Raw genomic sequence first — 12,161 nt, 5'->3', positions numbered from 1 at the left:
AAACAGAGACAAAAACTATGACAAGAACCCTCATGCTTAAAGGACATAAAACTGAACCAACTTGCATGCACTGTAACAGATATTGCAGAAATCATCACAGAAATAATTCAAAGCATACATATGATTAATTTGATGTATAACATACATGAATGATTTAGTTGTTAATTTCCTTAAAACCCTAGAGCATATCTAGGTGCACAGAACACGGCTCAAAGGGAAAGAGGAAGATAGAACTTGCCTGAATAGGTTTGCAAACAAACCCTTGTTGTCGTTGGTCTCAGTTTTTTTTCTGACATCCACTGAAACTTGTCTAACCTCTTAGAACATCTGCTCCTTCCTTCTCCTTGGTTAAACCTTGGAACCCCAGTCGAAATTCTCATAAACTGCTCTGTTCTCACCAAAACTCCCTCTGTAACTCTCTCTATTTGGCAGACTTTTCCGTGTAAAAGCTACGACAATATGTAACCCTAGGTTTAACATATACTGAGGTATTTATAATTGCAAGATTAAAACCCTAATCCACAGAGCCCTAACTTCGTCGGCCCACAAAGTAACCCAGTTTAGATACATATCAGATGCTTATGAGACGGCTCCAAAAACCCTAACTAAAACGTATCTAAAACCCCAGTTAATGAGAATTACATAATTACCCTGTTCAAAAATTAAATACTTAATAAATAATTAATTTAATAACACCCATTAATTAAATCAAATAAGCAAGTAACGAATCACTTAAAACACATAAAATAAATAAAACAATTAATTAAAATAAACAAACAAATAAAGAATTACACCCTTAATTAAAATAAATAAACAATTAAAAAAAATAACACAATGAATTAAAATAAACAAACAATTGGACACATAAGCATATAGATACAAAATCAATTTAAAATGCACAAAAATAAAATTTAAATTCCATTTTTATCCCTTTTGAAATTAGGGGTATTACAGCTCATGAGATCGCATTTGATAATTTCACCACCATTTATAAGTAACATCATATGAGTCTAAAAAGTAACATCACCATTTAAAATAAAAATTGTTAACAGCCAAATATCTCATAAAATGAAAACCATCTCCATCTTCAAAATAAGGTATGCACATAATGCAGACTAAGTAATGTCACATATAAACGTAACTCAATTCAACATATCATTTATGTTATTATTAGAAATTAAAGTATTTTAAAAACACTTTAACATGTTAATTTAAAGAATTTAAACCAAAATTAAAGTCATTTAGATTAACTTTAGACAATAAACAAAACACAAAACATTTGATGTTTCCAAAAATAATGAAAAAGAGCCGCATCTTTCTTCTTCTTCTTCTTCTTCTTCTTTTTTTTTTTTTTTTTTTTTTTTTTTTTTTTTTTTTTCAAATATTAAAAAAACATACACTTAGGTATAAATTATTTAACATATCTTTGAAATTTTTTGGCAAAGTTTAATATTAATTGCCACGCTTACCACCTTCACCATAAAAAAAATGTATTCACATAGTGTTGAAAAACTAATAGTCACACATAAATCTAACTCAATTCAACATATTATTTATATAATTTTTAAGTTAAATTTTATTATAAAAAATAGAACATCCAAAAAAATAGTCACATGTTAACTTAAAGAGGAATTTGAAGGGGATTATGAGGTATTTAGCTGTCAACAACCTTTGCTTTTTAACTGGTGATGTTACCTTCTTACAAATGGTGATGTTATTTTTTAGACTCCTATGATGTTACTTATAAATAGTGGTGAAATGTCACTTATAAATTTGGGTGTAATTGTCAAACGCGGTCTGATGAGCTATTTTATGATGAAATACGTGGCCAAACCAAGGCCACAAGGCAGGGGACAACAAGGGACCGCAGGGATAATCATATCAGAGGATTCATGCCCAACATGTTTGAAGGCATTTTAGTTGTAGTCGCTCTTGTTTACTTTCCTTTCCTTTCCTTTCCTTTATCTCTCAATCAGGGCTGCAACTCGAGCGGGCCCAATACGAAATAACCCGAGCCCAGCCCGAAATTTTGTGGGCTTGGGTAGTGTTTTTCTAATTTCGATTTGGGCCTAGGTTATATATTTTGAGTCCGAATTTAATTTGGGCTGGACTTGAGTTCATATGGATGAAACCTGAAGTCCAACCCGACCACAAAAATATTATATATATTTATAAGTAGACTTTAATCACAAGTGTTGGTAGCTAACTTGGTAGTGTGTTTAATTTATCTGAGGGTCAGTTTGGTGCAATGGAAAAGGGAGGAAAGGAAAGGGAAGGTGATGGAAGGTGATTAAAAATTTGTGTTTGGCATAAATGGTTGGAAGGAAAGGAAAGGAAAGGAAAGGGATGGTTTTGGAAGGTTAGCACAAGGCTCAAACAGTAACTTCCTTATCCTCCCCAAAATGGGAGGAAATAGAAGGAAAGGGAAGGAGAGTTTGATGTATCTTTGGTGATGCCAAATTTACCCTCAAGATTACACAAGTTTGCAAAACAAGAATTACAGATACATACAAGTTAGCAGTTGCAGAGAGAGCGTGAGATGGCGGACAGTAGATGAAGCTTGCGACGGCGAACCCGAACTGGAACAACGGCGATGGAAACTGAAAGATATGGGTTTTGATTTTTTGAACAATCTGAAATGATATGCCGATATGGGTTTTAAACTTTTGATTCTTGCTTTGATAGATAAACTGAAATATATGGGTTTTGAACTTTTGATTCTTATAATGCAGAGAGAGAGTGAGTGAGAGAGAGAGTTGAAAACGAGAATAGAGATGGAGGCGGCGAGATTGGGAAGGCAGAAATGATTTGCCCTAAATTTTATTTTTTCTTTTCTTATTGCCCATCATTCATGGCCTGTTAAATATATAGAAGACACAATATACACACACACACACTTATTTTTTAAAATTGAAAATGGTATAATAGTAAATTTTCTAAAATAATTTTCTTTCTATATATACACACACATATATTTATCTTTTAAAATAGAAAATGGTATAATAGTAAATTTTTTAAAATAATTTTATTTCCTTTCTTTTCCTTTATTTTTTCAAACATGATTATTATATATATATTTTTTAATCAACCAAGTATGATGGAGGATTAAAATTATTATTATCATTTCCCCTTCAAACTCACCCTACCGACCATAGCTTAGTGGTTCAAAAGTTTTGGGAGTATGCATTAATTGTACTATTCTTTATACATAAAATTTTCTCTCAAAAACGCGCCCAATCCTCCCCAGTTGCAGCCCTACTCAATTAATCTTTTCTTTTGCCCTGTAACAAACTTGGAACAAGAGTAGAGGAGAAGAAGGAAGTAAGTGGAGAGGATGGGAGTGGCGAGCAAAGCAGGGGATTGGGCATTCAAGGCGTTCGCAGCTGGCCTCGGCTTCGCCACCATTTATCTCACCGCCACCTTCTCTGTTAATGTCTACAGAGGCCTAGCTTGGCACAACGCCCAATCGGTAACATAACATAACAACAACCCTTCTCTCTCTCTATATATATGTACTTATGCATATGTTGGTATCTCGAAACCCTATATAGTGTTTTCTTGTGATATTTTTGTAATCGATGGTAGATTTGTTTTGCTAACTCTCTGAGTTTACAATTTGAATTTGGTTTTATTTGGGTCTTGTATCAATCGATTGTGTAATTGTTATTTCCATCATTTCAGGTTCATTTCAGACGTGTAGATCTATTTTTATTCATCGTTTACTACTGTGAATCATACTTTTCGTTCCGTAATTGTCATTTCCTTTCTTGTTTTTCTTCACCTCCAGATTTTTAGGAGCTCTATGCACATGATTAAGCAGCAAAAGGGAAAGGGTAAAAAAAAAATAGTGGAAGAAGGAAAAAAAATTCATGTAGTAGTGAATAGAATAGGTGGTTAAGAGATTAGACAATAAGAAAAAAATTTTGAAGATATGAATGAACTATTCACATAGTGTCATCTCGACAGGACAATTCTGTGTAGCCAACCCCATTGAAGTGTCAAAACTTTTGTTGAATTGAGGTCAACGAATAATACTTAATTGGAAGTATACAGACTCTTGGATGTCTAACTAGTTAGGTTGGGAACTGGTCATACCCGAACTGGCTTACAGATGTCCCATATGTGAAATATAGTAGAAAATGGATTCATATTGCTAGAGAAGTGCAATTTTTGGGATTTCCACCTAATCATAATAATTTGAGGAAGAGAGAAATGGGCTGGATCAGGTTAACCAAATAACATTTCGGGGGAGAAGGGGTGTTTACTATATGCTACTAATTTTAATTTACAAACAAAATGGGCTCGAATGGGATGGGATGCATCAATGGCCGATCAACAAAGAAGGTGGAGTTGGGCTGAGAAAGGTAAGTGGCCTACAGAGCCTGACCCAGAGGGACAGAAAATACTTAAAACGGTGAGGTCTAATTCCAATTCTAAGCCCAATATTGAGGTTAGTATACCTGTTTTTTTATTTATTTTTATTTTTTATAAGAGGTTAGTATACCTGTTTTCAAACCGAGCCTCACACATTCCTTCTCCTCTCCTATTCTGGGGCTTCTAGGGGAATCTGAGAGAGACACAGGTCAATGGTAGATGCTCCTGGATGCAGGGAATGGGAGTTGGATGCAAGAAGTTGGGTTAGGTGATGTTAGGAATGATATTAATGTGGTGATTAGGAAGGAAGGCTGCTTGCGACATGAGATAGTATCAAAATGAATTATTGTGTTGAAAATTCAAGAGGAGGAGGATGCTATTACTTTATGTTTAGGCAAAGTAGTTCAACTGAAATTGAAGAAGGAATCTGCTTTGGTGCTAATGGCAGAATTGGAATTACATGGTGAAATGAGGGACTTGGGGAAGCTGGGAGGAGGAGCTGTGACAATGGACGGGGATTCTTCTTTTAATGATGAGTATAGTATTCCTACTGAATGAAAGTGGATAAGTCAGCATGTAACAACAATGGGGACTGGCAGTAGTTCCTTTTGAAGAAAATGCATCAGCTGTATGCAGGGAAGAAGTGGATAGTGTTGCAGTGGGACCGTTGGTGATTATGGGGCATGGAGGCGTGGAGAAAGCTTGATTATGTAGCGTGTAGATGATAGAACTGAGAATTAGGTGATGAAGAATATTGGGGAAGTGAGCAGAAACTTGAGGCGGTCTTATGAAGGGAGTGAAGAACATGCCAACTATCTGTTCCAATCTATTGAAAATAAGTGGAAAACTTTAAATTTCTAGGAGAGGCATGAGAGGGAAGAAGAGCACAACAAGGTGGGGTGAGAGGGAGCTTTGAAACTTAATTTTGTATGTGAACTTTGAAATTAGGAGTGGGATTGAAAGGGAGAGGGGCAGTGGTGGAACCAGGATTTACTCTAGTGGGGGCAGTAACCTTGAAAGACAATATAATAATTTTTTTTTTTTTTTTTTAAACCAAAATAATTAGTACAAAAACTTAAATACTCATTGATACATTCAATAAATTTGTAATTATTCTTGACTAAATCTCATGTTTTGAAATCTAACCTTGATAAATTCATCATCAATGCCATTGAATATGTTTTCTCAATATGTACGCATTTATGATGTCATGATTAAGCATTCAACTTGTCAATCTAGCATTTTTCAATTTGTGAAATCATATTTAGATTGTGACTCATTTGGTTGTTAGAACTTGAAGGTTAAGTATTATAACATCACAATTAAGTATTCAGTTTGTAAAATCTAACATTTGGATGTGTAAATGTTGATTAGCATGCCCTAGAAAATTTTGGGATGATTGTTTTAGTGTTCATCATATACTTTTCATAGTAGTTGTGACTTGGTAAGATTTTGAGAATTGATCATATAGAACAAAATTACAACACAAAAATTATCCCAAGTCTAGTTCAGAAAAAAGTATTACCAAAAATAAACACAGGCTATAAAAAAGGAAGACCAAAGAGGTTCTTTTGCAATTTTGAGAGGGGACATGTTTACGATTATTAGAAAAATGCATGTAGATAATTAAAATATAAAGAAGTTGCTTGGGGTCAGCTGCCCCCACTGGTCAACATGTGGCTTTGCCATTGGGGAGAGGTAGAGGAGGAAGCAACAGGGAGGGGAGTGCTTTTGCCCCCACTGGTAACATGTGGCTTCGCCGTTGGGGAGAGGTAGAGGAGGAAGCAACAGGGAGGGGAGTGCTTTTGTCACATATGAAGCTCCTTATTATGTTGCGGAATGTACAGGGTCTAAATGACCCCAACAAGAGGAAGGTGGTGAAGTTGACCTTGCGAAAATGTGGTGCTCAGGTGGTATGCTTGCAAGAGTGCAAATTGGTTCCTTCCTCGGATGGGATTTTTAGGAGTCTATGGGGTGGTGATTTTGTTGAGTGGCTGGCCGTTGATGCCAAGGGTTCTGCATTGGGCATTTTTTATCATGTGGGATAAACTATGGCTATCTAAGGTTGATGTTAATAAGGGGAGATTTACAGTCTCTTGCCTTGTTTCATTGAGAGGATTATGGCTCTTATTGGGTGCTTTTTGGGGTGTATGGAATTGTTTAAGATGTGGAGAGGGGATCCTTGTAGGAGGAGCTTGTGTATGCTCCTAGAAAGTAGAACTTTGAGTGGGGTGTGGGTGTGGCGGTGGGTGGACTGTAGCTATGAAAGAGTTTTCTGAGTTCATTGATGCTCAGCACTTGATTAATTTACCCCTGGGGGGTGCTACTATCACATGTTCTAGTGGTAGACAGGACCATACCGCTTGGACAGATTCTTGGTATCAGGGGATTAGGGAGAGAGATTCCCGGATGTTGCGCAGGTGGCGATGGCTAGACCAGTGTCAAAGCACGTTTCAGTGTTACTAGATTGTGCAGGGTTGAGAAAAGGAAAGTCTCCATTCAAATGTGAGAATATGTGGCTTCAAGCTGATGAATTCAAGGATGGGGTAAAGCTTTGGAAGGATGGATATGATGTCAGGGGAAATTCCAGTTTTATTTTAGTCAACATGCTCTGTATATTGAAAGTGGGATATCAAGAAGTGAAGTTGGGAGGTGTTTGGCAATCTGGAATGGCAGAAGGAAAGATTTATGGAGGGTTGAGAAAAGGGAAGTCTCCATTCAAATTTGAGAATATGTGGCTTTGAGCTGATGAATTCAAGGATAGGGTAAAGCTTTGGTGGGATGGATATGATGTCAGTGGAAATTCCAGTTTTATTTTAGTCAACATGCTCCGTATGTTGAATGAGGGATATCAAGAAGTGAAGTTGGGAGGTATTTGGCAATCTGGAATGGCAGAAGGACAGATTTATGGTGGAGATCTGAGAGTTGGACCGCAAAGAAGGAGTGGTGGAGTTAGATGATGTGGAGAAGTGTAGGAGGGAGGAGTGCAAGGCAGAGATTGGTGAGATTGCAGGGTTGGACATAGCGTCCTGGAGATGGAAATCTACAATTTTGTGGCTTAAGCAAGGGGAAAGGAATATGAAATTCTTTCATTGGTTGGCCAATGCTCATAGGAGGGACAACCATATTAGCAAAATTTGCATTGATGGTGAAATATTGAGTAAGGAGGATATTAGAAAAGGTATTGTGTTGTTCTATTGGTAGATGCATCTGGAAATCTACAATTAGAGACCATTGTTAATAGTGTGGGGTTTGATAGTATATGGAAGATAAAGAGTGGTTGGAGAGGCCGTTTGCTGAAGACGAAGTGGAAATGGCTTTGAAGAGCTGGAATGGGGATAAGGCTCCGGGTCAAAATGGCTTCACCATGGCCTTCTTTCTACAGAACTGGGAGGTGGTTAGGAAAGTGGTGAGGGTCAATATTTGTTTTTTTTCCATGAGTATGATCAGTTCGAGAAGAGCATTAATGTCTCATTTATTGTTTAATTCCGAAAAAAAAGGTGGAACCATAGAAGCCAATGATTTCAGACCCATTAGCTTGGTGGGTATGTAAGTTAATTACCAAAACCCTAGCTTTGAGATTGAGAAAGTTTATTGATGGTGTGATCTAGGAGTCTCGAAATGTCTTTGTAGGCGGGCGCCGAATTTGATACGGTGTTGATTGCTAATGAGTGTGTTGACTCCAGAATCCGAAGTGGGGTGCCGGGGGGATTGTGTAAGCTGGATATAGAGAAAGCATATGATCATGTGAATTGAAAGTTTTTGGTTTATATTTTTGGAAGGATGTGATTCGTTGAGAGATGGAGGAGGTGGATTCTTTTCTGCATATCCACGATGAATTTTTAAGTTTTGGTGAATCGATCTAACAGGCTTCTTTAGTAGCGCTTGAGGGTTGAGGCAGGGTGATCCCATGTCTCTATTTCTGTTTATTATAGTGATGGAGTCTCTCAGCAGGTTGATGGGAAGGGTGGAGGCTCTAGGTGGGTAGAAGCAGTTCAAATTAGTTGGAGGTCTCTCACCTTCTTTTTGTCGATGACACCGTTGTCTTTTGTGATGCATTGGAGGACTAGCTGAGTTATTTGAGGTTATGCTGGTGTGCTTTCAGCTGTTTCCAGGCTTAATCAGGAAGAGTGAGCTAGTGCCGTTGTGGAGGACAGTGATGCTGCTTCCTTGGCTAGTATTTTGGAATGTGGTGTTAGGACCTTTTCGGTGGCTTATCTGGGTTTGCCTTTGGGAGCTCCATCGAGGATGGTGTCCATATAGGATCTAGTTGTGGAGTGGTTTGAAAAGATACTTGCAGGCTTAAAGAAGCAACATTGTTCAAAAGGTGTTCACATAATATCAAGAGTACTTTTTGAACCTTCCAACCTTTTTCCTTTTATTGTCTCATATTCCTTCTTCAGTATTAAAGAGAGGATAGAGAACTTGCAAAGGAAATTTTTACGGGGTGGGTTGGGAGATGAATTTAAATTTCCGTTGGTGAATTGGGAGAAGGTGTGTGGGTAGCCCTCTCCAATTGGGGATTTGGGTATTTGGAAGTTTGATTCGTTCAATAAAGCCTTGATGGGAAAGTGACCTTGGCGGTTTGGGATGGAAAGGAATAGATTGTTGAGGACGACCATAGCAGTTGAAAATTGGAGAGGGTAGGGGCTGGTGGAGCTTTAAGGAGGTGAATTCCTCGGTTGGGGTGGGAGTGTGGAAATCCATTCGAAAGGGCTGGAATATGTTTTCATAGCATATTCGGTTGCTGTTTTTTATTTTGTCTTTTTATTATTATTATTATTTTTTAAACCTAGTACAAGGGGACCCAAGGCCTTATTTGTTGCTGTTCACAGTTTGTCTGTCAGTGCTGGTTGCTCGGAGCTTCTTGTTTGCTTTTCAAAAATCTTGGGTAGTGCTGTTTGTTGCTTAGAAAATTTGACATGAATTATTAGTTCAGGAGCATCAAATACTTTGTAGTGTGTTCTGATTTTGTTATGTTCTTTATTTTTAGCGAGTGAGGAAAAGAAATCAGATTTCTTCTGAATTATCTTTATGCGAATATAAAATGTCTTGTATCATCGAAATCCCAATTGTTTATATCTTCTGTCATACTTCTCTTTATTTCTTGGAAGGACGTCTGTTTTTGGACTGTTGTTGGCCTAAACGAGTTTTCATAATATTTGACAAAGTCCATCTAGTGTTTTATGTTTGTCAACTCATTTTTATGTAGCCCTATTTATTTCTAGAGATTTTTGGCAACGATCAACTTAGTTTCTCATCTCGTTTCTTATTTTGAGCATTTTATCAGAGTGCTTATTGTTAAAATGCTTGGACCACATTATTCAAATAATGTCAAATGTCTAGTCTATATATCCTAGTACATTCAATTAACGGGGACTACATTGGGTATTGGCCCTTGTTAACTGGCGCTAAATATTCCTCAATGCCCTTACAGCAATATTATTGAAAATAAAGGAGAGGGGAAAGGCAAATATTGTGTGTAAACTGGTGTCAAGCATCAGAAATATATTTCATGGTTGAAATTGGTGAGCTGTTGCTGGTAATTGCTTTTCTATATGGTTGTTTTAGTACATCCTCGAGTCTGGTGATTTTGCATTTATTGGTTTTAACAAATTTCTGGCTTGCTTTTTTAGCCTTAAAGTGGTTGAATTTCTTTCTTCATGAAATAAACATTATGTTGTCCTCGCTCTTATGTTATTGTTGACAAAAAAAGCTCTCTGATCGCTTGACGTGTTCTCATTTTTCTGCAGAAAATTGACAAGGAAGAAGGGTCTAGCGATTGAAACCTGTAATGAGTTTTTGCTGCTGTTTTCGAATCGTGCTTTTGTATTCTTGATATTTTGAATTATTATGCGTCTGTGTATGTTTCATCTAGGGTTATAAATGATAGATACACCAAGTTCAAGTGAACATCTCTAAAATTATGGAGCTCTATGTATTTTGATTTGGCAGATGCAATACATTTTTATTCTCGTTTAGAAATCAACATGACAGGGTCAAGTTTGGATTTGTTTCGGAGAACAGAACATGAAACAAGAATATAGCTAGATCAGCTTGATGGGTGGTGCGTAATGTGACCTTTGAAGGAAATTGGTTGGCTTGACAATGCGTTAGTGCAATTTTATTGCTTGTTACTATCTTATAATGTGTATAATCTGTACTTGTTTGACAGAATTTAGGTCAAATTTTACCATTATAAAATCTAATAAATACATAACAATAATTCTATATCAGAATATATTAATAATTGAATTTCAGTATTTAATTACATTAATTTATTTAATAATATAATAGTAGGAAATACTAATAATAATAACATAGTAGTAGGAAATACTAAAATTCAATAAAATAAAATCTAATTAGAGAAGAAAATATATAATATTAAAAAATACATAATATATATATATATATTTTTCCTAGTTGGGTACTCATACACACATGACTTCACGGAGGCTTGAATTCTTGACCTCTCTTTGAAAAGTAGGGACTTAGTAAAAAAAACATAATATTAAAAAACTTATTTATTTAATTCAGCAAAAGGAAGTCTATTTAGAGAATGAAATACTACTAATAATAATATAGTACTAGGAAATATTGAAATTCAATAAATGAAAATCTAATTTAAAAAGGAAATATATAATATTAAAAAAATTATTTAATAATATAGAAGTAGGAAATATATAATATTAAAAAAATTATTTAATAATATAGTAGTAGGAAATAGTAATAATAAGATAATATAGTAGTAGGAAATCTAATTAGATTATCAAATGTATAATATTTAAAAACTGGATTACTGAAATTAAATAAAAGGAAGTCTAAATAGAGAAGAAAATATATGATATAAAAAAAATTATTTATTTAATTCAATAAAATAAAATATAATTAGAGAAGGAAATATATAATTTATTTCAATAAAAACATAACAATAATTCTATATCAAAATATACCAATAAAATCCTAAACTAAGAATTCTATATACAAAATTATTTTTATATTTAATTTTTATAATTTATTTTAAATTTTAGAATGTTATTTATTTCAATTAATAATATGTTTCTATAATATTATTTATATATATAATATGTTATATATATTTAATATCCTTTACAATTTTTTTTAATTTACAGTTATACACACACTTCCGCTCTTGTACATGCATCTCACATGTGTTTTAGTAGTTTATATAATAAATATGCTTAAGATAGTTGATATTACGGGATGTAAGGAAAAAGCTCAACATTTAGGCCTAATAGTCTAGTCGAGAAGTCTAACAGAGAGAATCCTATCCCTTGGATACATTGAATAAGGTCAAAACTTTGATGTTATGCAATGCATTCAATGGATAAGAAATTCCCTAGTAGACTGTTGGGATAGATTATTAGGTCGGAATAGCATTGTCCTTGACTAAACGTTATTACTTCATACTATTATTGTGAAAATAATTGCCTCAAGCTTTTTCTGTTTTAGGCCTAACCATCTACAAATCCAAAAAGTTCCTATTTTTCTTCAGAAACAGATCCTTCAACTGCTCTACAAATCCAACACTTGCTGGGATTTGAGAGAGGCTACCTACCTATTAGATATTTGGGGATTTCCTAATCTCTTCGAGGCTTAGGGCAGCTGATTGCAAACAATTGCAAACTTCCAAAAGTTCAATGGATTCAATCCATCATGGTTAGTATACACTCCTCGTGAGCTGGAAGAAGATGCTGCAGTTGAGATGTCTTACGACAAACGAAATAATGTTACGTAGTTATTGTATAAGTGATGTAAAATTTGTG

At 35.2% G+C, this 12,161-nt stretch overlaps 1 long non-coding RNA gene across 1 annotated transcript; it reads left to right on the top strand.

Moving 5' to 3' along the window:
- Window positions 1-3,049: 3,049 nt before the first annotated feature.
- LOC132284847 (uncharacterized) lies at window positions 3,050-10,386 on the top strand. Its single transcript, XR_009472380.1, has 2 exons — window positions 3,050-3,469; window positions 10,128-10,386. It is a non-coding gene; the product is annotated as an uncharacterized LOC132284847 (long non-coding RNA).
- The last annotated feature ends 1,775 nt before the right edge of the window (window positions 10,387-12,161 follow it).

The sequence above is a fragment of the Cornus florida genome, unplaced genomic scaffold (genome assembly GCF_030987335.1).
Source record: "Cornus florida cultivar Cherokee Brave unplaced genomic scaffold, ASM3098733v1 CherokeeBrave_3.0.0_Hap2_Chr11, whole genome shotgun sequence".
Taxonomy (NCBI): Eukaryota; Viridiplantae; Streptophyta; class Magnoliopsida; order Cornales; family Cornaceae; genus Cornus; species Cornus florida.
Note: the sequence above shows the minus strand (reverse complement) of the source record. Positions and strands in the feature narration are given on the sequence as shown.